This window comes from Ovis canadensis, chromosome 5, assembly GCF_042477335.2.
Source record: "Ovis canadensis isolate MfBH-ARS-UI-01 breed Bighorn chromosome 5, ARS-UI_OviCan_v2, whole genome shotgun sequence".
Lineage (NCBI taxonomy): Eukaryota > Metazoa > Chordata > Mammalia > Artiodactyla > Bovidae > Ovis > Ovis canadensis.
This window is the reverse complement of record NC_091249.1, coordinates 76,617,056-76,643,562: the sequence shown is the minus strand read 5'-3', so window position 1 is coordinate 76,643,562 and position 26,507 is coordinate 76,617,056. Positions and strand designations below refer to the sequence as shown.

General features: G+C 40.4%; 1 pseudogene; it reads right to left on the bottom strand.

Annotated features, from left to right (window-relative positions):
- Nucleotides 1-21,578: 21,578 nt before the first annotated feature.
- Nucleotides 21,579-22,231, bottom strand: LOC138441625 (small ribosomal subunit protein uS3-like; annotated as a pseudogene).
- Nucleotides 22,232-26,507: the final 4,276 nt, after the last annotated feature.

The following is a 26,507-nucleotide window of genomic DNA, read 5'->3' as shown; positions in this document are numbered from 1 at the left end:
ACAAGGGAGCTTATTATATGATTGGGAACTTCTGCTGTTAGGGACTATTCCAAGATGGTGTGTAGGCAAGAGCTAAATGAGCTTGTAAAAATATTAAGTGCTATCATTTGAGACTAAATAGATCACTATGGGTCAAAGTAATAAAAGTGTGTTAATTGAGAAGGTGGCACCTAAGGTTGATTTGAAACATATGAGAATAATGACTATGTCATTATTTTTTACTATGTTCTTACCACACATTAGATCCTGACACAGGTAATTTATGTATATGATTTAAGTTTATCCTTATGAAATTTTTATGTTTACCGTTATTGTGCTCCCTGTTCTAGAAGTGTAGAAACTGAGGCCCAAACAGGAACAAGGTTAAAGAACTAGCAGGCAACACAGTTGAACTTTAAGCTCAGGGGTCTAGCCTCAATCACTACATCACACTGCCTTTCTGGGTTGGTTGAATAGACAATTGTGGGGACAGCTTCAGTGAAAGCACGAAGCATCCAGGGAGTTACTATGCATGCATTCCACAATATGGAATTTGCATTTCAGATCCTAAAATGATAACCTGGCCATGCACTGTGCTTTCAGGCAGGGCAAATATCACCACTGTGTACTTCAGAAGAGTTGAAGGATACTCCCAAGGTTAGGCATCTAAGTTATCACCCCTTCCATATCAGTGTTTCTTCCTTAGTCTCTTGCCATGAAGCACTGTTTAAATTCATGGGCATCCAGGTTTCAGGTAATAATTTATCTGTCTACCTTACATGTATTGGTTTTATAGACCACAGGTTACAAAAAAAGGTGCCAAGACGTACTGAATTTCCTTCAGAGACAGAAAACTTTATATAAACACAAGATATGTGGAAATCTAGAATAAAAGGCCTTAGACAAGATCATAAACAGCTGGCCAAATGGAAACTGAAATACATGGGCTCTTCTGGTCAAGCTAGAAGAAGCCTTAGAAGTCAGGTTATGCAAACCCGCCATGTTACCGACAGGGAAACCGAGGGGCAAAGTCTACTATGATGTGCATGAGGGTCCACGGACGGCTGATGTTCAGCCTAGGCCAGAACCCTAGCTCTGCAATTTGTAGCCTTTTTTTTTTTTTTTTTTTTTGCTATCCAGTCCTCTCCCTCACATTTCATCACTGTCAGGTCTAACCTACCACTTCTCATTCTAATCACTTGGCAGTTTCTCTGAAGCCATGGCCCCAGGATCCATTGCTTCTTAACTATCTGTCCCTCATTACGGCATTCTCTCTGCTGGCCTTTCCACCCTCGGCATGCTTGGTTCCCTCAGAGGGAGGCACTGGAAGCTTCTCATTAACTGAGAGGATGCTGATGGGACTCTTACAGGTGCAAACGTGCCCATCCCACTGAGCGGGCCCTGGTTATGCCAAGCGGAAAGGGTCTTCCCTCTGATAGGAAGCCCAAGAGAATTCTGAAGCAGGACAACTGTCAGTGTGGAGACAGAATAGCCTGCTGCGAGCAGAAAAGCTTTCTCTGTATAGAAACCCACATGACTGCACAAAATGGCAGCTGAGAGGACCTGGAATGAATGATGGTGGAGCTTCATTTACATTTTAAATGAACACAACATTTTCCTGGGGGCATTGCTCCCTCCTAATGATCTAATCTATAAAATACATCATTCCATTTTCTACTAGAAGAATCATTTTTCTTAAAGTCAATAAACAAATAAATTTCTGCTGCCAAAAGCTGTTACCATGTGTATATCTTTTAAGCACAAAATCAAGACTATGCCTTTAACGAATGCTGATCTAAGCCATAGAGGCATTTTCACATGAGTTAATAGATGGAATGACTCCTGAGATTCTCTTTATTTAAAATGCAAAGAATTCTCAATGGGGACAGGTTCCTCAGCCAGACTTCCAATCTCCCCTTTCCTTGCAGAGGGGGAAAAAGAAATATTGCTTGGCAATAATGGTTTCACAGATGCTTCGGTGATTCCCCAGGTAATTCCACAGAGAGAAAAATTCATGCCTTTTAGGCACCCAGGTCACAGGAACTGAGTGTTTGCTTTACCACAAAGAGTATTTTTCATTCGGTGAAATTACATTTTTGAAACAGAATCAACAGAGGATACCAAGAGTCATGGAAGAGAACTCAAACAGGGGAAAGAGTGATGAATTTTCTTAGCACTGGCTTCTCTAATACATGTTTACGGGGCCTGGGTGTAACTAAGGCTTGCCAGCGTTATCTAGCAGAAAAAGACGAAAACAAAAACTAAAGTCTATGACCCCTCCAACTCCCATAACCACATCAAGGCACATACATTTTCCCCATCACTCCAAGAAAAACAGTTGTTTCATGGGAGGCTGCCTATCTTCCTTTATTCTATTCGAGCAGTTGTTTCTGCTTTTTTAAGAATCTTGCTTTTGTTGGGACCCAGGGTACATTGCCCCAAAATACACCTTAATGAAATATTGATTATTTTGAATTAAACTTACTTAAGAAAGAACTGATGTGAAAGAAATACTTTGACCTCCTCTCAGCCTCATTGAATGCAGGAAATTTACCTCCTATGTGAAAGGTACCCTTCCTGTGTCTGGAGGTAGAAAGACACCCTCATCTCTAGAGATAAGGAACTGGGCCCGGAAGACTATATAAATAAACCTTGTCACTTCCTGAATTTACTATCCAGTAATATACTATTATAATACATATAAAAGGGCTTCCCTGGTGGCTCAGAGCGTTAAGAATCTGCCTGCAATGTGGGAGACCCAGGTTCAATCCCTGGGTCAGGAAGATCCCCTGGAGAAGGAAAAGGCAACCCACTCCAGTATCCCATGGACAGAGGAGCCTGGTGGGCTACAGTCCATAAGGTCCCAAGGAGTTGGATATATAAATGTAAGATATATTCCCTCCCCTGCCTCTTGCTAGGCAGGCATTCCACTTTGAAAACCTCTGACCTAAATCAGCACTGAGTGACCCCTGCCTGCACACTTTGTCTCACTATTTTTCTGCGTGAAATCAACCTGGACCCAGACAATAACCACCGATAGAGCAACTATCAAGTTCAAGTGAGGAGCAGCTAGTGTGAGAGATCTCAGACCTTGAAGGCCCTGTGCTTATGAAAACTCAGCTCTTGAACTATTGTTCTGGGGTTCTGCCACCACACGTTCTACCACCTCCATAATACTTTTCTGATCATTTGGATCTGAAATACTCTTTTTACCCCAACAAAAGTCTATTGTCAAGTTGTTGGGGACCAGGCATTTTGCTAAAGGCTTTTCATCTATTTATATAATTCCAACACTCTAAGAACAAAGAAGCTTAATTCCCTTTTTCCCAGATTATAAAAACAAAGTTGGTTGGAATCTCACAGCTAAGTGAGAGGTAGACCTAGGGCATTCAAACACTGGTCTCACACGAAATTATGTCAACTACACTGGGCTTCCCTGATGGCTTAGCTGATAAAGAATCCAACTGCAATGCAGGAGACCTAGGTTCAATCCCTGGGCTGGGAAGAAGGGAAGGGCTACCCATTCCAGGATTCTAGCCTGGAAAATTCCGTGGACTATATAGTTCATGGAGTCACAAGGAGTTGGACATGACTCAGAGACTTTCACTTTCACACTGCCTTTGGACTTCATGATGGTTCAGATGGTAAAAATCTGCCTGAAATGCAGGAGACCATGATTTGATCCCTGGTTCAGGGAGATCCCCTGCAGAAGGGAATAGCTATCCACTCCAGCATTCTTGCCTGGAGAATTCCATGGACAGAGGGGCCTGGCAAAGTACAGTCCATGGGATCACAAAGAGTTGGACACGACTGAACAATTAACACTTTCACACTTCTCATTTTCACACTGTCTTTACAATAATGCATATCACCTGTGCCATTAATTTGACGTTTAACACATAAGCCTTTTTCAAAAATAATAATTTGCTCGACTTTAGGCTCCTTCAGTAAGCCATTTGTGAGAGTGCCTGCTTTGAAGTTGTCTCTCAGCATTGAAATTCCTCCATGAACTTGCATTGAGAAAATGCTATGTGCTAGAAATAGTCCATGAGTTATCTCACTTGTCTTGGTCATTTTTCAGCATTTGTAACTATATCCATTTTAAAAATGAAAAACATATATCAGATTTGTTAAGGGGAAAAAAAAAAACTTCTAAATTAAATCAGTAATTTTGTAAGAGATAGAGTCAGAAATTGAGCTGTGCTTAATTCCCAAATCCCATTAGTGTCCATTTTCACACATCCCTTATCATAGGTAAGTCCTTCACTGCACATTTCACTAATGTGCTGCTACCTGTACATGTCATATGTTCTTGTTATATATAGCTAATGCCTCTCACAGTATCATTTACCATGGTAAGTACTCAGCACATAATATATATATTTTTAATTCTTCAGATGGACTGCTTTTGAACAGGAACACTTGCTGTTGGATGCAAAAGAATGTGCTGGACTTCATTTCATATAAATGAACCTGACAATATGTTAACTGTGTGTGACTTTTCACTCAGCATATTATTTTCAAGGTTCATCTATGTAACATACAAGGTTCATGTGTGTTTATCTAAGCATATGTTTGTATACACTAGCACTTCATCCCTTATCATAGGAGAATAATATTTTACATTTAACTGCATAGATATACCACATTCTGTTTATCCATTCATCAGTTAATAGACATGTGTGTTGTTTCACTTTCTGGCTATCATGAAAAATGTGGCTATGAACAACTGCATAGAAGTTTTTGCGTGGACATACATTTTCATTTTTCTTTGGTATATATCTAGGGAGAACGGAAAACAAAAAATATTTTAGAAAAATAATGGCTGAAAACTCTCCAAATTTGAGGATGCAAACAAAAGAAGAACAAAAAGCATTTCACTTGCCATCCAGGTCTACAAAAGTTAACACACTACAGTCACTGACCAATAGGGCACTCTTTGCCTTTAGAAAGAAGAAATTAAAGACAATAATACAATGCTCTGTGCTTTGGACAGTTAGGCCCCTTAGATAGTTAGGAACATTTCAGGAATAATTTTAATGAACCCAGATTCTTTCTAACTAACACTTGCTAACTAACATCTTCCCATACATAGAAAAGCACTTTAATCATTCATTTGAGATAGCTGTTCTTTGTGACAGGCAGTAATCCTTACCAAGACGTATGCTTGACTACATGTATTCCCTAGATGAAGGAAAAATCATATATAAGCTAGCCTGTTCCCCTACCTCTTTGGAGCAGAGCTATCTGAGAAGCTGTCTTTCAGGCTATAGTCCTCAGTAAGGCCATAAATGAAACAACTTGAAACTGATATGTTGGGCATTTTCCTTTCAGTTGACAATGAAAAACAGTAACCTACACATCCAACAGTATCAATTAACTCCAAGTAAGATAACTCAGATATGCAGATGACACCACCTTTATGGAAGAAAGTGAAGAGGAATTAAAAAGCCTCGTAATGAAAGCTAAAGTGGAGAGTGAAAAGCTGGCTTAAAGCTCAACATTCAGAAAATGAAGATCATGGCATCCGGTCCTATCACTTCATGGGAAATAGATGGGGAAACAGTGGAAACAGAGTCAGACTTTATTTTTTTGGGCTCCAAAATCACTGCAGATGGTGACTGCAGCCATGAAATTAAAAGACGCTTACTCCTTGGAAGAAAAGTTATGACCAACCTAGATAGCATATTCAAAAGCAGAGACATTACTTTGCCGACTAAGGTCTGTCTAGTCAAGGCTATGGTTTTTCCAGTGGTCATGTATGGATGTGAGAGTTGGACTGTGAAGAAAGCTGAGTGCCGAAGAATTGATGCTTTTGAACTGTGATGTTGGAGAAGACTCTTGAGAGTCCCTTGGACTGCAAGGAAATCCAACCAGTCCATTCTGAAGGAGATCAGCCCTGGGATTTCTTTGGAAGGAATGATGCTAAAGCTGAAACTCCAGTACTTTGGCCACCTCATGCGAAGAGTTGACTCATTGGAAAAGACTCTGATGCTGGGAGGGATTGGAGGCAGGAGGAGAAGGGGACGACGGAGGATGAGCTGGCTGGATGGCATCACGGACTCGATGGACGTGAGTCTGAGTAAACTCCGGGAGTTGGTGATGGACAGGGAGGCCTGGCTTGCTGTGATTCATGGGATCACAAAGAGTCAGACACGACTGAGCGACTGAAATGAACTGAACTGAAGATAACTCAAAGTGTTCTACAAGTAGACACATCATGTTCTACAAGTAGACAATCAAAGAGAAAATCTGGAAAGCTGCAAGTAAAAAAGTATTCTTCACATCCAGAGTCCTCAGAAACATTAAGAGTATACTTTACATCAGAAAACATGGAGGCTGGAATGCAATGGTGTGACACAGTCAAAATGCTGAAAGAAAGGGTATCGATAAAGAATTCTATATCCAGCAAAACCTAGGCAAATCTGCAAAGACAAAAAGAAGATTAGTGATTGCCAGGGACTGAGAGGTGTGGAGGGAATTGCTAATAAGTACAAGGTTTTCTTGATGGGGTGATGAAACATATTCTAAAGTTAGATACTAGTAACAGTTACACAATTATGTGGATATACTAAAATTCAATGACTTGTGTACATTAAAAGGTACATAATTCTATGATATGCCAATTATATATCAATAAAGTTGCTTAAAAACAACAGGATTCAGTGCATGGTAAATGCTGTATCAGGGATAGTCATTATTGTTACTATTTTTCATTATTTTTATTATTTCTATTTTAAAAACCATGGGTCTTTCTGGTTACTGTGTGCAGAATGGGTTGCTTGGAGGCAACTGGGTAAAAAATAACTGTAGTAAATTGATGAGGTGACTGTGAAGATTAAGGGAAGTGGCAGGATTCAGGATACATTTTGAGGGAGAACACATCTTGTGTGAAAGAAAGAACTATTCTTGGATAGGATGTCTGAGTGACTGGATGCATGCAATAACCCTTAGTGAACAAACCCCCTCAGTAAATACAGCTGCTTTCAAAGGGACTCTTTGAGCAGAGAGACTATTTTATTTTCTTGCCTTGAAAACAACATTTCTTTAAGCAGATAGGTCTAAAGATTTTCCTGTGGCAAGTCTTGAGGACATCCATAATGATGAAATACAACCTGAAGGAGAGGATCCAGTTTGGACTCATGATCCAAAGAATGGGTGGTTTGCTTCTTGGTTCAGCAAATATTGATTGATTATACCTTGAAATTCAAGTAAAGTGTCAAAGTGAGTAAGTTCTTGATTCATGCTGCAATAAGCAAGGAAACATTAGCCCTCAATTGGTAAGGAAGAGCTGCCAAAAAGCATGGGATTCTAGGCCATTTCCTGTCACTCATTAATCTCAGGCATGGTATTGAAAGCCCTCAGTGGTTTCCATGCAGAGCTCTAATTTAGCTAAAGTGGGCTGGTCAGGTAATAATTAAGACCACAGAGGTCTTATCCTCAGCTATAATAATTCTCAGGGGAAAATGCCTGAATTGGACTATTATGGAGAGTTGATTAATTCTGAAAATAATATATTGAAAAAGCCCCCTACCAAATTAGGCATTAAAAATAAAGTCATTCTATACTGGGGCTCTTGAAGATAATATTAACATTTAATGAGTGCTAGTAACATCCTAAGAGTGAACAGACTACTTTAAATGCATTGTTTCATTTACTCTTAATAATTTCATGTGGTAGATACCATTACTGCCCATATTTTGAGAGACCTAACTTTATATCTATTAAGTACTAGAGCTGGGATTGAAATTCAGAGTAGGCAGAAGACACATTGTTAAAGATAATCACTGTTTTCCTTTAGCCTAATGTGAAGATATTCAAGATGATGACATGCTGAGCCCCTTCATGTCTTTTGACCAACTTTAATCACCCCTTCAACTGGTATTTGTTGTTGTTTAGTTGCTAAGTTATGTCCAACTCTTTCACAACCCCATGGACTGTAGCCTGCCAGGCTCCTCTGTCTATGGGATTTCCCATGCAAGAATACTGGAATGTATTGCCATTTCCTTCTCCAGGGGATGTTACTGACTCAGGGATCGAACCCAAGCCTCCTGCATTGGCAGGTGGATTCTTTACCACTAAGCCACCAAGGAAGCATCAGACTGGTATTTATTAATAGCTTAATATGTGTCAGGTATTTCATCAATTAAGAAACATGAACACAGTGTCCAACAAAATGTCAAGCAATGAAAATTTTTTTAAAATATATGCTTATTTCTCTGTTAGACATTTTAAGTGGGAAATGCAAAGGTCATATAGGATTTAGCAATAAAATATTTTTGAAGCTAGAGAAGTAACCAACCAACCTTACAGAATACAATCCAAGGCAGCATTTAACTATATGCTCTGCTGTGTGATCTATAAAATGTACACTGTGAGCATTAAGAAAATAAAACTAGTTATGAATGAATTTCATACACCTTCAAAGATTGGTATGATTATAAAGCTCTCCATTTTAGTAAATGCCTTGACTGGCAGTGAATAAATTTGATAGAAAGGAGGAATCTTTTTTTACATTAAGAACAATTATGGTCTATAGGATTCATATAAGACTCTCAAAAACTGTTTCTGTCTCCCTTTGAATTGCAGAATTATGGAATAGTAAGGTAATTCATAAGACAGCAAACAACCTTGAAATATAAGAAAAGAAGGATATAAAGAACCTATCTCTAAAGGCATGCATGACTATCCCAAAAACTAGCAGTAGAGGAAAAAAACAGAAGTAGAGAAAACATTCCCACTCACTTGCATTTACTAATAGGGACATTATAATAATGCAGCACTTTTTAATTGTCTGTAATTAGAAGGTGGACATTTTGTTGTCTTTAAAGTTATGGTAAAAAATATCAGTGCGCTCAGGGAGCTCAGCTGGGTGCTCTGTGATGACCTAGAAAGGTGGGATTGGGAGGTGGGAGAGAAGCTCAAGAGGAAGGGGATATATGTCACACATAGCTGACTCACTTTGAAAAAAAGTAAAAATAAAAATGTTTGCAAGGAAAAAACCCAGTGTAGTGAAAATCCAGTCATCTGGATCCATAATGGTTTGGCCTAATTTTAATATTATCCTATTATACCTATGATATATTAGTCCAGTGTGATAGCATCCTTACACATACATATATATAATATTCCATGTCCCCTCTTATAACATCCCACATTACTCATTGTCCCCTCTAGATAAAACCCAGTCAACTACTTGAAGTCTGCCCTATATTTCCACTCTCCTTGCTAGATTGCTCTCTTCTTTGAACTCATGTGACATGTTCTGCTTAAGCCTTACAATATAATCACTTTATTATTCCCTTGAACTAATCTGATTTTCCATGCAGAAAAAAAGAAGCAAGTCTGTATCCTATATCTCTCAGGAATTTCTGGTGTAGCCCAGTAAAAATGTGGACACAGGATAGATGGGCAATGATAGGACAGATAATTTATGTTCCAACTAACAGGCTACCCTATTCAATTGACTTCTTACAAGCACAGATAAATAGTTGCTGAGGAAATAAAAATTGAGATATTGAGGTGATATGCTGGAAGTCTCACAAGTATCAAATAGCATGAATTCTGCTCCTCCCCAATCCAAGCCTGATGTGATTTGGTTGGTTACATGATTGCCTAGTACTCTTCTATTTCCTCTTCATGGAATAAATCTATTAGCAATTATTTGTTGTTTTTAATTTCTTTCTTCCCTAATAAGTCTGTGAACACCATAGGGGTAAGACTCAGGTTAACATGAGTGCTTTCTCGAGTCTCCATGTAGAGACACTAACTATGTATGGAAGAAAGGGAAGAGGCAAGCTAGAAGTGGGATTGTTGAGAAACATCAGACTAGAACCAGAGTCAAAACCTGGGTTTTGGACTTGGCTCGTGTTCCAGTGGCTAAAGATCCAAATTCCAATGCAGGGGATATGAGTTTGATCCCTGCTTCTGGAAGATTCCACATGCCTTGGGACAACTAAGCCTGGGTACCACAACTACTGAAGCCCATGTGCCACAATACTGAGGCCTGTGCACCCTAGGGCCCATGTGAAGTGAAGCGAAGACTCTCAGTCGTGTCTGACTCTTTGTGACCCCATGGACTGTAGCCTACTTTGCTCCTCTGTCCATGGGATTTTCCAGGCGAGAATACTGGAATGGGTTGCCATTTCCTTCTCCATCTAGGGCCCATACTCCACGACAAAGAGTAGCCCCTTCTCGCCACAACTAGAGAAAGCCGATGCAGTGATGAAGACCCAATGCGGTCATAATTAATTAATTAAATTTTGAAAAAACATCTGGTTTTTAATTTCTTCTCCACTTGACCTGCCTCTTAAGAAACCTGCAATGCAGGTCAGGAAGCAACAGTTAGAACTGGACATGGAACAACAGACTGGTTCCAAATAGGAAAAGGAGTACGTCAAGGCTGTATATTGTCACCCTGCTTATTTAACTTATCTGCAGAGTACATCATGAGAAACCCTGGGCTGGAAGAAGCACAAGCTGTAATCAAGATTGCCGGGAGAAATATCAATAACCTCAGATATGCAGATAACAACACCCTTATGGCAGAAAGTGAAGAACTAAAGAGCCTCTTGATGAAAGTGAAAGAAGAGAGTGAAAAAGTTGGCTTAAAGCTCAACACTCAGAAAACGAAGATCATGGCATCTGGTCCCATCACTTCATAGGAAGTAGATGGGGAAACAGTGGCTGACTTTATTTTTCTGGGCTCCAAGGTCACTGCAGATGGTGATTGCAGCCATGACATTAAAAGACACTTGCTCCTTGGAAGAAAACTATGACCAACCTAGACAGCATATTAAAAAGCGGAGACTGTAGTCTCAAGACTTCTCCTTCTATACAGCACCAATGATAAAACATCTAGGTTAAAGATGAAAAGTTTCTCCACAGTGAGGGACACCCAGAGAGGTTCACAGAGTTACAAGGAGAAGAGAAGGAGGAGGAGGGAGTTAGAGGTGACCCGAATGAGATGAGGTAGAATCAATAGAGGAGAGAGTAAGCTAGCCAGCAATCACTTCCTTATGTGCACTCCACAACTGGACCACTCAGAGATGTTCACAGAGTTATACAGAGAAGAGAAGAGGGAGGAAGGAGACAGAGGTGGCCAGGAGGATTAAAGGGGGGGGGGGATCAAAAGAAGAGAGACAGATCCAGCCAGTAACCAGTTCCCTAAGTGTTCTCCAACGTCTGGAACACACAGAAATTCACAAAATTGGGTAGAGAAGAGAGGGGGTAGGGAGGAGACACAGGCAACCTGGTGGGGAAAAAGGAGAGTCCAAAGGGGAAAAGAGCAGTCAAGCCAGTAATCTCACTCCCAAGTAAAAATGGGTACTGAAGATTGGGTTCTTAAAGGTACAAAATTGATAACAAATACCAAAAAGGAAAGATTAAAAATCTAGAGTAGAGTTTAGAATTTCAAAAATAGAATATTAAAGAAAAGAAGAAAAAAAAAGGAAGAGAAAAAAAGTCACAAAAATTATTTTAAAATATATATTTTGAAGTTTGCTTTTAAAAAATAGGGTCTTTTTTTTGCAAAGTAATAGTAGGTTATAAAAGTGAAAATTAAAGGAGTAATAGAGGACATAAAATTAAAAAAAAAAGAATGATTGTAAAAATAGTAAAAGTATATCTAGGACTTTCTCTGGTGTTGTTCTGGGTATTGTGGGGTCAGTTCATTTTCAGATAGTTCCTTGGTCTGGCTTATATTTCTCAAGATCCATAGGCCCCTTTCTATGTAATTGGTACTAACGACAGGGTTTTAATCTATTGCACCTGTCACTTCCAAGGCGGTTCCCTCTGCTTTAGCTTCTTCTGTTTGCTGGTCTCTTCAGTGTCTGATTTCCACCCTGACACAAAGGGAACGGTGGTGGACACTTTTTTTAGGCTCACTTGTTCAGTCGCGCTGTGGGGAGGGAAGGGCGCTGCAAACAAATAACACTGGTGTGTGCTCGCAGTGCGTCAGCCACACTGGGCCTGCCCCCACTCTCGGCGCGTGTGCCCTCCCTGCCCACACTGCTCAGGCTCTATGTTGCTCCGCCAGGAACTATCCAAGGCTGGCCCTGGGCTGCATGCACCTCCCAGGCCTAAGTCGCGCAGGCTCAGGCACTCGGGTAGCCCTCAGAGGCACAGACTCGGTTGGGCCTGTGTTTTGTGCCCTTCCCAGGTCTGAGCAGCTCAGGTGAGGAGGTGTTTGGTGAGCACGGTTGCTGTGACTTACACCTCTCCCGTCCCTGCCGCTCGGTTTCCTGGGTGTACAACTGGCGCACCTTCTCAGGCGGGTTTTGACCGTCCAGAACCCCAAGAAGTCTTAGCAGAGAAGCCTACTTACGGTTTTGCAGATAATGTCTCTCTGGGGCTGCAATTGCCCCCTTCCGGCTCTGGCTGCCTGTCACCGGTCGGGGATGGTCTGCAGCTGGCTATCTCTGTTCAGTCCTTTGTTCTGTGCATGGGCCTGGTGGTGTCTTAGGTTAGGGCTGGCTTTTTGCGTGGTAGTTACCCCACAGTCTGCTTTGCTAGCCCAAGTTAGTTCGCTCAGATTGCCCTTGGGGCATTCAGGCCAGATCCTTACTCTAAGCAATGCAGCCCGCGCCTCCCTGCCCAGCCCCCGCTTGCTAGTGGCGAGTGTAGGCATCTGCAGTGCTTCTCCGCTGGGGGAGTTACTGTTGGTCTCGAAATCTGTGGGCTTTACTTATTTATTTATTTTCCCTCCCTGTTATGTTGCCCTCTGTTCTTCCAAGGCTCACCACAGACTCAGCAGTGAGAGTGTTTCCTGGTATTTGGAAATTTCTCTTTTTAAGACTTGCTTCCCAGGGCGGAACTCTGTCCCAACATCTTTTGTCTCTTTTTTTGTCTTTTATGTTTTTTCCTACCTCCTTTCAAAGACAATGGGCTGCTTTTAAAAGTCTACAAGCAATAAATGCTGGAGAGGGTGTAGAGAAAAGGGAACCCTCTTACACTGTTGGTGGGAATGCAAACTAGTACAGCCACTATGGAAAACAGTGTGGAGAGTCCTTAAAAAACTGGAACTAGAACTGCTTTATGACCCAGCAATCCCACTGCTGGGCATACACACTGAGGAAACCAAAATTGAAAGAGACACGTGTACACCAATGTTCATCGCAGCACTGTTTATAATAGCCAGGACATGGAAGCAACCTAAATGTCCATCAGCAGATGAATGGATAAGAAAGCTGTGGTACGTATACACAATGGAGTATTACTCAGCCATTAAAAAGAATACATTTGAATCAGTTCTAATGAGGTGGATGAAACTGGAGCTGATTATACAGAGTCAAGTACGCCAGAAAGAAAAACACCAATACAGTATACTAATGCTACATATGGAATTTAGAAAGATGGTAATGATAACCCTGTATGCGAGACAGCAAAAGAGACACAGATGTATAGAACAGTCTTTTGGATTCTGTGGGAGAGGGAGAGGGTGGGATGATTTAGGAGAATGGCATTAAAACATGTATAATATCATATATGAAATGAATCGACAGTCCAGGTTCAATGCATGATAGTGGATGCTTGGGGCTGCACTGGGATGACCCAGAGGGATGGTATGGGGAGGGAGGAGGAAGAGGGGTTCAGGATGAGGAACATGTGTATACCCCTGTGGCGGATTCATGTTGATGTATGGCAAAACCAATACAATATTGTAAAGTAATTAACCTCCAATTAAAATAAAGTAATTTATATTAAAAAAATAAAAAGCAGAGACATTACTTTGTCAACAAAGGTCCATCTATTCAAGGCTATGGTTTTTCCAGTGGTCATGTATGCATGTGAAAGTTGGACTATAAAGAAAACTGAGCACAGAAGAATTGATGTTTTTGAAATGTGGTGTTGGAGAAGACTCTTGAGAGTCCCTTGGACTGCCAGGAGATCCAACCAGTCCATCCTAAAGGAGATCAGTCCTGGGTGTTCATTGGAAGGACTGATGTTGAAGCTGAAACTCCAATACTTTGGCCACCTGATGCGAAGAGCTGACTTATTTGAAAAGACCCTGATGCTGGGAAAGATTGAGGGTGGGAGGAGAAGGGGACGACAGAGAATGAGATGGTTGGATGGCATCACCACCTCAATGGACATGGGTTTGGGTAAACTCTGGGAGTTGGTGATGGACAGGGAGGCCTGGTGTGCTGCAGTTCATGGGGTCACAAAGAGTCAGACACGACTGAGCAACTGAACTGAGCTGAACTATCTGACATGCATATATAGGTATATTCAATTAGACTCATTCTTGGGCAGTGGGGATGAACAATAAGTGAAAAGATGAGAGAGAGAACAGGAGAGTGTGATTCCACACATCATTCCCCTCAGTGGGGACTTAAAGTGACTGTTCCTTATAAGGTCCCCTCCTCACTTGACTGCACCTTCCCTCTTGAGTGAGCATCTTATAAGGTTGTGTGTGATTCATCTTAAAGACATATTGCACCTTCTTCCATATAACACAACCCTGAAAATACTTCATATTCATGCAAATAAAGAGGTTCTGTCACTGGAGGTGACACTGGAAAACAAGCACCTCTTTTCTCTGGAGGAAAAACTGGAAGAAGTCCTGATTGGACTTCTCAGGTTTTGTGCCACCTGCATAGGTATTTTCAAGGGTGGATTTAATGAGACTACTTTTGCCTTACATACTGACTTGAGACCCTACCTCTTCTCTTGAGATGAGACCTGCCTGCCTTGTTAGTCTTCATTGATCCACTAGTTCTATTAAACTTGCCTTTTACATAACATCTTGAAATTATGTAATTCTAGGACAGAATCTTCTATTGCCTTTCTTTTTCTTCTCTATGACTCACAAAATACTTGTGCATCTAAACAGAAATCACCCTTTCATTTAGAATACTTATAACATACTGTAGGCTAAGTTCAAATCTGACCCACAAATAAAAACCTTTTGCACACCTTAGAGAACTGCACAAAGTGTTCTGTAGAATCAGTAGGACTGTAATGCACTCAGTATTTAGCTGACCTTGGAGAAAGGGTACTCACCTTAGAAAGCAGAGATTCTCTCCTATTGAAGCTATAAGGTTAAGTAATTGCTATATGGGAAAGGATTTGCTGTCCTCAGAAATTGAGACTTGGTTTTCAAACCCAACCCTTCTGTGACCTTGGAACATTTACTACCTAACTCCCATCTTTGAATTCAATGTCCTCATCAAATTAGAGAAAAGTCAAAGCAAGTAATATATATAGTTGTCTCTATTCTTGGCAAGGTGACTCTCTACTCTAGCTACCTTAAGTGAGTATATTAAAGTCAAACAATGTGTCAATATCAAGACAAGCTTACCAGGCCATTTAAGACTCTCCCATAGGGAAATTATGGTGTCACCACTATCTGTAACTATAGTCCTGGTATGAAAAGGAAGTAATATAGGAGAGAAAAAGCCAATTTGTGTCTGTCATGTATTTCAAATCTAAGTAAAATTACCAAAATAACTCCTGGGGCTAATTTTAACTATATAGTCAAAAATAAAAGCTCATTGTGTTGGCTTTGGCAGTATGTCCAGGTTAACTCAGAGAAGGCAATGGCACCCCACACCAGTACTCTTGCCTAGAAAATCCCACGGATGGAGGAGCCTGGTAGACTGCAGTCCATGGGTCGCTAAGTCAGGCATGAGTGAGCAACTTCATTTTCACTTTTCACTTTCATGCATTGGAGAAGGAAATAGCAACCCACTCCAGTGTTCTTGCCTGAAGAATCCCAGGGACGGGGGAGCCTGGTGGGCTGCCAACTATGGGGTCGCACAGAGTCGGACATGACTGAAGCAACTTAGCAGCAGCAGCAGCAGCCAGGTTAACTAACAATTTATTTCACAATCCCAGACAACCTTCAGAAGTTTTACTTTTAAAGATATATTTTTCTGGGCTGATGGATCTTCTAAGTTCCACTGTTAGAAGGCAAAACCTATTGGCAGGACAACCCCTTTCTTACTTAAAGGCTGGACATGAAAGTCACACTTCACTTATCTCCTAATTCACAAGGTTGCCTCCCACACTTGGGTCTCTAGATTTGATAGATGAATGCTTCATATGGCTCTGCCGAAGAGACTACCCACTCTGCCAAATGTCTGTGATAGAAAACCTCACAGAAGAGAAAGCCTCTTCATTCTATTTGCTGAAAAACACTTCAGTCCTGGAAATTTAAAAAGTATAAGAATTCAGTCAAGACCCTAGAGCACAGCCACAGTTGGATGGAGAGCAGGAGAATATTTCTACCTTAGTTATGACTTTAAAGGAATCAACAAAAACAAAGGCATGCATGAGATTGCATCCAACTCAGAGGAAACAGAGTTGGAGCAAGACATTGGGAATCATGGCCAACACAGGCAAAGGGTGATAGTCTTTCATGTGAGTATACCCCCATTAATCCACACACAACAAGTAGACTTAACCTACCAACTCCTTCCCATGGTAATCCCTCATGACAGATCAATTCTCACCCTCTCATTTACATTTGGGCTGTAGCACAGCATTGAAAAAAGAAAAAAAAAAAAGGCAATTACTTATGTATAGACATAAAACTAGTTTTAGTAGTAAAAAATGGAATAGAATTCTATCTTTCCCGTATATAACTTTGTCGGTAGCTATGTGTGTAATGGGGTCTTAAATTATCCTGATTTCCCCCATAAACAATTTTTTTTTCCAGAAACATGCCAAGTTGTGAGCAATGACAAGAGTCATAGGAGTCATTCATTTCATTCTCAGGACAGACAAAGAAAGAGGTACCTAAATTTAAAAAAAAAAAAAAACAAACTTAGAATTATCTAGTCCTTTCCACCGGGAACAGATATCCATGCTGATTTATGTCAGTTCCCTTCCCACAGTCATGTCTCCCATTTATAATTGCTAAATAAGCCAGATTCACAACGTTTCCCCATTTGGGTCCCCTGTTTGAATTTATTTATAAATACTCATTCTCCAAATGTTCTAGTAGAATACACAAAATATTCACTTCAGCACAGAGTGTATAAATTCAGGGCCAGAGGAGGTGTGTGGCATACTGCATAAAGGCACTAATTCAGGATCAGCTTATAGAGGTATTGATAGAGCTCACAGTATGCTTGCCATGGAACCTTGAGGACCTTAGTTTTTCCTCTTTGAATATGTTCCCTGATCATCAAATTGGGGGAAACTAGATTTCTCATGTTCCTCTTATGGATAAGTAGAAAACCATATGAAATCACAGATAGACTTATTAAACCTTTTCATGATCCTCACTTTGAGAATAAAGGGGAAAAGCTATAATATCAGGCAAGTGCTTAGAGAAATTACAAGGAAATCCGGGGCCCAGTGAAATGGACTCTAGTTCCAATATTTCCATCAGCTTGCTCACACTTCTCCTCTGGAAACTATCCATAAAATCAGAGGCTGAATGGTCTCTTATGTCTCCCTCAGTTCTATTTCTGGGTTATTGAATCTCTGCACCATTATTAAGAATACTGTCACTGTAGCTTGAATTTAAATATACTTATATTAGTCCAAGGAGTGGTGGCTGTGCGGGCACAAGAGGGCTGAGAGGAGCTACTCAACATTCAAGGTCAGGAGAGACGGCAGTGAGGAGATACCCTTCATCCAAGGTAAGGAGCAGTGGTGGTGCTTTGTTGGAGCAGCTGTGAAGAGATACCCCACATCCAAGGTAAGAGAAACCCAAGTAAGGTGGTAGGTATTGCAAGAGGGCATCAGAGGGCAGGCACACTGAAACCATAATCACAGAAAACTAGTCAATCTACTCACATGAACCACAGCCTTGTCTAACTCAATGAAACTAAGCCATGCCCTGGGGGGCCACCCAAGATGGGCAGGTCATGGTGGAGAGGTCTGACAGAATGTGGTCCACTGAAGGCAAACCACTTCAGTATTCTTGCCTTGAAACCCCATGAACAGTATGAAAAAGGCAAAATGATAGGATACTGAAAGAGGACTCCCCAGGTCAGTAGGTGCCCAATATGCTACTGGAGAGCAGTGGAGAAATAACTCCAGAAAGAATGAAGGGATGGAGCCAAAGCAAAAACAATACCCAGTTGTGGGTGTGACTGGTGATAGAAGCAAGGTCCAATGCTGTAAAGAGCAATATTGCATAGGAACCTGGAATGTCAGGTCTATGAATCAAAACAAATTGGAAGTAGTCAAACAGGATATGGCAAGCATAGACGTCGACATTCTAGAAATCAGTGAACTACAATGGACTGGAATGGGTGAATTTGACTCAGATGACCATTATATCTACTACTGCGGGCAGGAATCCCTCAGAAGAAATGGAGTAGCCATTATGGTCAACAAAAGAGTCCGAAATGCAGTACTTGGATGCAGTCTCAAAAACGACAGAATGATCTCTGTTCGTTTCCAAGGCAAACCATTCAATATCACAGTAATCCAAGTATATGCCCTAACCAGTAATGCTGAAGAAGCTGAAGTTGAACGGTTCTATGAAGACCTATAAGACCTTTTAGAACTAACACATCCTAAAGATGTCCTTTTCATGATAGGGGACTGGAATGCAAAAGTAGGAAGTCAAGAAACACCTGGAGTAACAGGCAAATTCGGCCTTGCAATACGGACTGAAGCAGGGCAAAGGCTAATAGAGTTTTGCCAAGAGAATGCACTGGTCATAGCAAACACTCTCTTCCAACAATACAAGAGAAGACTCTACACATGGACATCACCAAAATAAGATTGATTATATTCTTGTCAGCCAAAGATGGAGAAGCTCTATACAGTCAGCAAAAACAAGATCAGGAGCTGACTATGGCTCAGATCATGAACTCCTTATTGCCAAATTCAGACTTAAATTGAAGAAAGTAGGGAAAACCACTAGACCATTCAGGTATGACCTAAACCAAATCCCTTATGATTTTATAGTGGAAGTGAGAAATAGATTTAAGGAACTAGATTTGAGAGATAGAGTGTGTGATGACCTATGGACTGAGGTTCGTGACATTGTACAGGAGACAGGGATCAAGACCATCCCTGTGGAAAAGAAATGCAAAAAAGCAAAATGGCTGTCTGAGGAGGTCTTATAAATAGCTGTGAAAAGAAGATAAGTGAAAAGCAAAGGAGAAAAGGAAAGATATAAGCATCTGAATGCAGAGTTCCAAAGAATAGCAAGAAGACATAAGAAAGCCTTCTTTAGTGATCAATGCAAAGAAATAGAGGAAAACAACAGAATGGAAAGACTAGAGATCACTTCAGGAAAATTAGAGATACCAAGGGAACATTTCATGCAAAGATGGGCTCGATAAAGGACAGAAATGGTCTGGACCTAACAGAAGCAGAAGATATTAAGAAGAGGTGGCAAGAATACACAGAAGAACTCTACAAAAAAGATCTTCATGACCAAGATAATCACGATGGTGTAATCACTCACCTAGAGCCAGACATCTTGGAATGTGAAGTTAAGTGGGCCTTAGAAAGCATCACTACAAACAAAGCTAGTGGAGGTGATGGAATTCCAGTTGAGCTGTTTCAAATCTTGAAAGATGATGCTGTGAAAGTGCTCCACTCAATATGCCAGCAAATTTGGAAAACTCAGCAGTGGCCACAGGACTGGAAAAGGTCAGTTTTCATTCCAATCCCAAAAAGGCAATGCCAAAGAATGCTCAAACTACCGCACAACACACTCATCTCACATGCTAGTAATGCTCAAACTTCTCCAAGCCAGGCTTCAGCAATACGTGGACCATGAACTTCCAGATGTTCAAGCTGGTTTTAGAAAAGGCAGAGGAACCAGAGATCAAATTGCTAACATCCTCTGGGTCATCGAAAAATCAAGAGAGTTCCAGAAAAACATCTATTTCTGCTTTATTGACTATGTCAAAGCCTTTGACTGTGTGGATCACAAGAAACTGTGGAAAATTCTTCAAGAGATGGGAATACCAGACCACCTGACCTGCCTCTTGAGAAACCTATATGCATGTCAGGAAGCAACCGTTAGAACTGGACATGGAACAACAGACTGGTTCCAAATAGGAAAAGGAGTACGTCAAGGCTGTATATTGTCACCCTGCTTATTTCACTTCTATGCAGAGTACATCATGAGAAACGCTGGACTGGAAGAAGCACAAACTGGAATCAAGATTGCTGGGAGAAATATCAATAACCTCAGATATGCAGATGACACCATCCTTATGGCACACAGTGAAGAGGAACTAAGAAGCCTTTTGATGAAAGTGAAAGAGGAGAGTGAAAAAGTTGGCTTAAAGCTCAACATTCAGAAAATGAAGATCATGGCATCTGGTCCCATCACTTCATGGGAAATAGATGGGGAAACAATGGAAACAGTGTCAGATTTTTTTTTTGCGGGGGGGGGGCTCCAAAATCACTGCAGATGGTGATTACAGCCATGAAATTAAAAGATGCTTTACTCCTTGGAAGGAAAGTTATGACCAACCTAGATAGCATGTTGAAAAGCAGAGACATTACTTTGCCAACAAAGGTCCGTCTAGTCAAGGCTATGTTTTTTCCTGTGGTCATGTATGGATGTGAGAGTTGGACTATGAAGAAAGCTGAGTGCCGAAGAATTGATGCCTTTGAACTCTGATGTTGGAGAAGACTCTTGAGAGTCCATTGGATTGCAAGTAGATTTAACCAGTCCATTCTAAAGGAGATAAGTCCTGAGTGTTCTTTGGAAGGAATGATGCTAAAGCTGAAATTCCAAAGCTTTGGCCACCTGATGTGAAGAGTTGACTCATTGGAAAAAACTGATGCTGGGAGCGCTTGGGGGCAGAAGGAGAAGGGGACAACAGAGGATGAAATGGCTGGATGGTATCACCGACTCGATGGACATGAGTTTGAGTGAACTCCATGAGTTGGTGATGGACAGGGAGGCCTGGTGTGCTGCACTCATGGAGTCACAAAGAGTCGGGCACAATTGAGCAATTGAAATGAACTGAACTGAACTGATATCAGTACTTGAATTGGGCCTTTGGCTGCCTTCAGAGCCAGCATTCAGGCACTGTAGCTGTTACTGTTTAGTCTCTAAGTCATGTCTGACTCACTGTGACCCCGTGGACTGTAGCCTGCTTGGCTCCTCTGTCCATGGGATTTCCAGGCATGAATACAGGAGTAGGTTGCCATTTCCTTCCCCAGAGGATCTTCCCAACTGAGGAATTGAAGCTGGGTCCCCTGAAATTCAGGCAGATTTTTTACCACTGTGTCACCTGGGAAACCCCAAATTTGGTATATATAACAACTAAAAACAGTGCGGGACCCTAAATTTGATCTCAGAACAGCATAGAGATAATTAATGAAAAGAAATGGTGAAATATAAATAAAGTTCATAGTTGGTAGGAATAATGGTCCAATGATATGATTTTTGGATAGGTATACTGTATTATTAAGTAAAATGTTAACTTTAAAAGCTGGATGAAATATTCATGAGAACTATCTGTACTATCTTTGCAACTCTTCTATAAGTCTAACATTATTTCAAAAGAAAAAGTTAAAACACTGTATTTCATAGGAATCATGTCAAGTACATGTTGAAAATGCAAAATTCTCCAATTTCAGGGCATGAAAATAGTAGTCCTGGAGCAGGGTCCAAGAATCTGCATTCTAATTGGTACACAAGGAGATTCTAATGCAATTTCTTAGGCGTCATACTTGGAGAAACTGTGGTCTGAAACAAATACCGCTTCAGAGAAAAATAAGTGATGATTAGAGGTGAGTAAATGGAAACTACAACCTGAGACTCTTGTGTGAGATCTCGATTTTTTTTTTTCATTTTCTGAACAGATTTTACTTAAGGTCTTTATAGACCAACATGCAGACTCTCCAGATCCAGCTGTCAAGGAAACCTTGTTATGCCAGGCATACTGCTGGGGCATAGCAGGCAACTCTGGCTTCCTATCCTTCTGTTCTGAGACAGAGGTGGCTGGCAGTGTCTCAACTCTGGGTCCCCAATGCTCACATGGTCAAGCAGGGGCTTCTTTAAGGCCAATCTTACCAGTTAGGTTGCAGGACAGCATAATCTTCACTTGATGCCCAGTGCACCCTGTCTTAGCATGACATGGTACATGGTGACATCAACATAGCATTTAACAAGGTCCCCAGTGTGGACCAATAGGCCATCCACAGTCTTCATGGATTTAGCCCTCTGTCCACAGAATTTCCCAGACACCATGACCTCAGAGTCTCTGGCCCCATTCTCCGTGATGAACAGAGCACACCATAGCAGGCCCTCCAGATAGCAATGCAGAGACTTTGCCTGGGCAGTGGCATACAGACCTCTTGTGACTGCCATTTTAGGATACCTCCACCAGCTTATGTATAAATTTAGGAAAGTTATTAATCTGCTAGGCCTCATATTCCTCATTTATAAAAGAAGGTGAACCTATGGAATTCTAATGATCATCCCTGTATAGTACATAAAAGGAAAGGACAAGGGTTTCTGCAGCATTACTCCCATGCATGCAAAGGTCTGATCCTGCAGTGAGTTAAACACAGTCATAAAGGAGGCACAACCATGTTGAAAATACACAGTCACTGTGACAATGCCAGCAGCGAGGGACATTAGGTTTTGCATTTGCTTTAGAATTTGCTTTACTGAATTGAGAAGCAGACACTGTAGTTGTTATAGCATGCCCTTTTGCTTTGTGAAACAGAAATCCTCTCTGCCATCTGTGAAGACTCTGGGGAAAGGAAGTGAGGTCTCTGGCTCCAGGCCTTTCATTAGAGAACAGTTTTGTACCAGATGAGGCCACAGACTCAGAACTACCATGTCTCTGCAGAGACCCTGCCTCGGATATGAAGAAGGATGGAATTAAGTCAGCTCAGAGCAACTGAAGTTAGAAGTGGCACTGACTGACTAGAATCTTGGGATTGCCTCTGGCTTCTTGCTAGACTGGCTATCTCTGCTAAGTATGTGTGCATATACACATTAGCATGTGTGTAAACCTTTCAAGTCGGAGGGAATATGGTATTTATTTGAACAAAAATTCCTATAGGGCAGGAAATATGCCAACCTCATCTCATTCCAGTTCTGTTGACCTGACTCAACAGTTTAGAGGGGGCTCAAGTGGTAAAGAATCTGCCTACAATGCAGGAGATCAGGGTTCAGTCCCTGGGATGGGAAGATTTCCTGGAGGAGGAAATGCAACCCCCTCCAGTATTCTTGCCTGGAAAATCCCATAGAGGAGGCTGGTGGGCTACAGTCCATGGGATTGCAAAGAGTCAGACACAACTGAGCGACTAACACACACATAACACACATGAATTAAATCTAAGTTTTGTTTTCCCATACAGAAATGAGATCAAAAGAACATATGACACTAAAGTCTTCTGAGTACAAATATGCTATGTGTTATTAAAGAACATGATTGTATAGCATACTTAACTTCATGTACCTTGTTTTTTCATTTCTGAAAAGAGCTAATAACACCTACAAAATTTTGTTTGAATCTTGACAAAAATTCTATGAATTTTATGTTAAATTATCCATATATATATATATATGAAAAAGGAAAGTGAGCTTAAACATCCAAATTTCTCAGTTTAGACATTAATCATAGTTTAGTGCAAGAGCTGACATTTGAATCCAGATTCAACAACTTGAAAACTCACACATCCATTAGGATGACTCCAGGCAAACAACTGTTAACTCCAGTCTCTTCATGAAAGCCAAAATGAATTTATATCTCTAAAGCATAAAAAGAAGATAAAAATGGATAGGGAAGGATGGTTTATCTCTTTCATATCTGTCCATGGGTTTTTCAGTGTGATGGTTTGTGATTAAGTATGGATTCCTATGAATGAAATGTATTTGCTGAGTAGAAACAGTTCCTATGACATCTGAAAATCAATATCTACCTCAAGGTAAAGTACAATGAACTGAAAAGATTTCTATTTATTCCAGATATATTGGTCTTCTGGCTTAGGAATTAGAGATGACAAAGTAGGAAGAACTGAGCAAGTTAATAAAGTGCAGGACAGTGGTATAACTGAATCAGGAGTTTGGTTTTCCTTTAGGTTTGCTCTCTTTTATTTTGTGTATATCAAGAAAAGAGCATGTTATTTGTTTTGCGAGGACCACTGCTTACTATTGTGCAAGTTTTCTGTCTCCCAACACTAGAGGGCACGTTCCTAATCCCTCTGTGTGTGTGTCAGTCACTTGGTCACGTCTGACTCTTTGAGACCCCATGGCCTGTAGCTCACCAGGCTTCTCTGTCCATGGAATTCTCCAGGCAAGAATACTGGAGTGGGTAGCCATTCCCTTCTCCAGGAATCTTCCCAACCCAGGGATTAAACCCACGCCCCACCTGCACTGCAGAGTCTTTACTGGTTGAGCCACCAGAGAAGCGCCAATCCCTATATTTATGTGCTGAGGTACTACTGTAATTTTCAAGCAGATGGCAATAAAAAAACTTGAGAAAGTCTACATTGAAAATACTTGCTCAAGTTTACTTTCTTGACATCTGCTCTCAAATTAGTATATTACCATACCATTATTTGTGATGATATATTTTTAAATGTAGACAGTTCCAGATTTTAAGCTATATTACAAAGCTGTAGTATTCAAAACAATATGGTTCTGGCATAAAAACAGACAAATAGGTCATTAGGTCAGAACAGAGAGCCTAGACATAAATCCATGCATATATGGTCAGTTCATTTTGGACAGTGGTGCCAAGAACATCCAATAAGAAAGGGATAACTTTCTTCAATAAATGCTGTTGAGAAAACTTGATAGTCACATGCAAAGAAACAAAACTGGACACTTACTTTATACTACTCACAAAACTTAACTCAAAATGGATCAAAGACTTAAATGTAAGACCTAGAACCATAAAAATTCTAGAAGAAAACAGAAAAAAAAAAAGTTTCCTTGGCGATGATTTCTTGGATAAGACACCCAAAGCATAGGAAACTATTAAAATAAGTGAATGAGAGTGTATCAAACTAAAAAGTTTCTGCAGAGCAAAGTAAACAATAAATCAAAAGACAATCTACTAATCTCAAGCCTTTCATGATAAGAAAACTGTCCAGCCTTCTCACATTAAGAAAACTGCTAACTAAAACTCATTGAAATATTCATTTATCTACTATCAGATTGGAAAACCTAAAACTTTGACAGTATATTCTTTTGGTGGGGCTATGGGAAAGCAAATACTCTCAGATCTAGCTGATTTGGAAATAACTAGTGAAATGAATACATGCATTTTACCTGTGTAGCCTGCAATTCAAATTTCAAAGATTTATCTAAAAAATACACTGGCAAAAATGAAATAAGATTTATGTGCAGACATGGCATTACTTGTCAACTTCAAATGTTGAATAAATTATTATATATTTACACTAAAAAAATCATATAATTTACCTAGATCAGAAATCATCAGAGAAAAAGACACTCTCATTGACTACACTTCTGGAAATTAGTGCTTGTGAAAGTTTGGATGCATTTGCCATAACCCCACAGTGACTATGTCACTAAATATGGTCACAGGCAAGGATAGACTTAAGCCAATTTAAATAATATCATATAGCATACCTTATATGTGGAATCTAAAAAGAAATTATACAAATGAACTTACTTACAAAACAGAAGGAGACAGACTTAGAAAATGAACTTATGGTTGCCAGAGGGTGGGGTGGAAGGGATAGTTAGGGACTTTGGGAAGGTCATGTACACACTGCTATACTTAAAATGGATAACCAACAAAGACCTATTGTATAGCATATGGAATTCTGCTCAATGTTATGTGCCAGCCTGGTTGGGAGGGGTTTTAGGAGAGAATGGATACATGTATATGTATGGCTGAGTACCTTTGCTGTTCACCTGAAATGATCACATTGTTAATCAGCTATACCCGAATACAAAATGTTTTTGGTGATAAAAACAAAATTAAAAATAAATATAAATAAAATAAAACGATTTCAAAACTCAAAAAAAAAAAAAAAAAAAAAGACAATCTACAGAAGAGGATATGATACTTGCAAAATATACATTTAAAAGGGTTTAATGGCCAAAATATATAAAGAACTCATACAACTCAATAGCAAAAACAAACAAAAAATGGGCAAAGGACCCAAACAGACATTTTTCCAAAGGCATTCAAATGGGCAATAGATATATAAAAAGGGGCTCAGCATCACAAATCATCAGTGAAATGTAACTCAAAAGCATCATAAGATATCACTTCACACATGTTAAGATAGAAAGTGAAAATGAAAGTGTTAATCATTCAGTTGGGCCTGACTCTTTGTGACCCCGAAGGGTGTATGTAGCCTGCCAGGCTCCTCTGTCAATGGGATTCTCCAGGCAAGAATACTGGAGTGGGTTGCCATTCCCTTCCCCAAGGGATCATCCTGGCCCAGGGATCAAACCCAGGTCTCCCACACTGCAGGCAGATTCTTTACCATCTAAGCCACCAGGGAAGCCAGCTATTTATCAAACAGACAAGAGAAAACAAATATTGGTGAGGATATGGGGAAAAGAGGATCTTACATACTGTTGGTGGTAATGTAAATTGGTACAGCCATTTTGGAAAACAGTATGGCTACTCCTCAAAAACCTAAAGAAC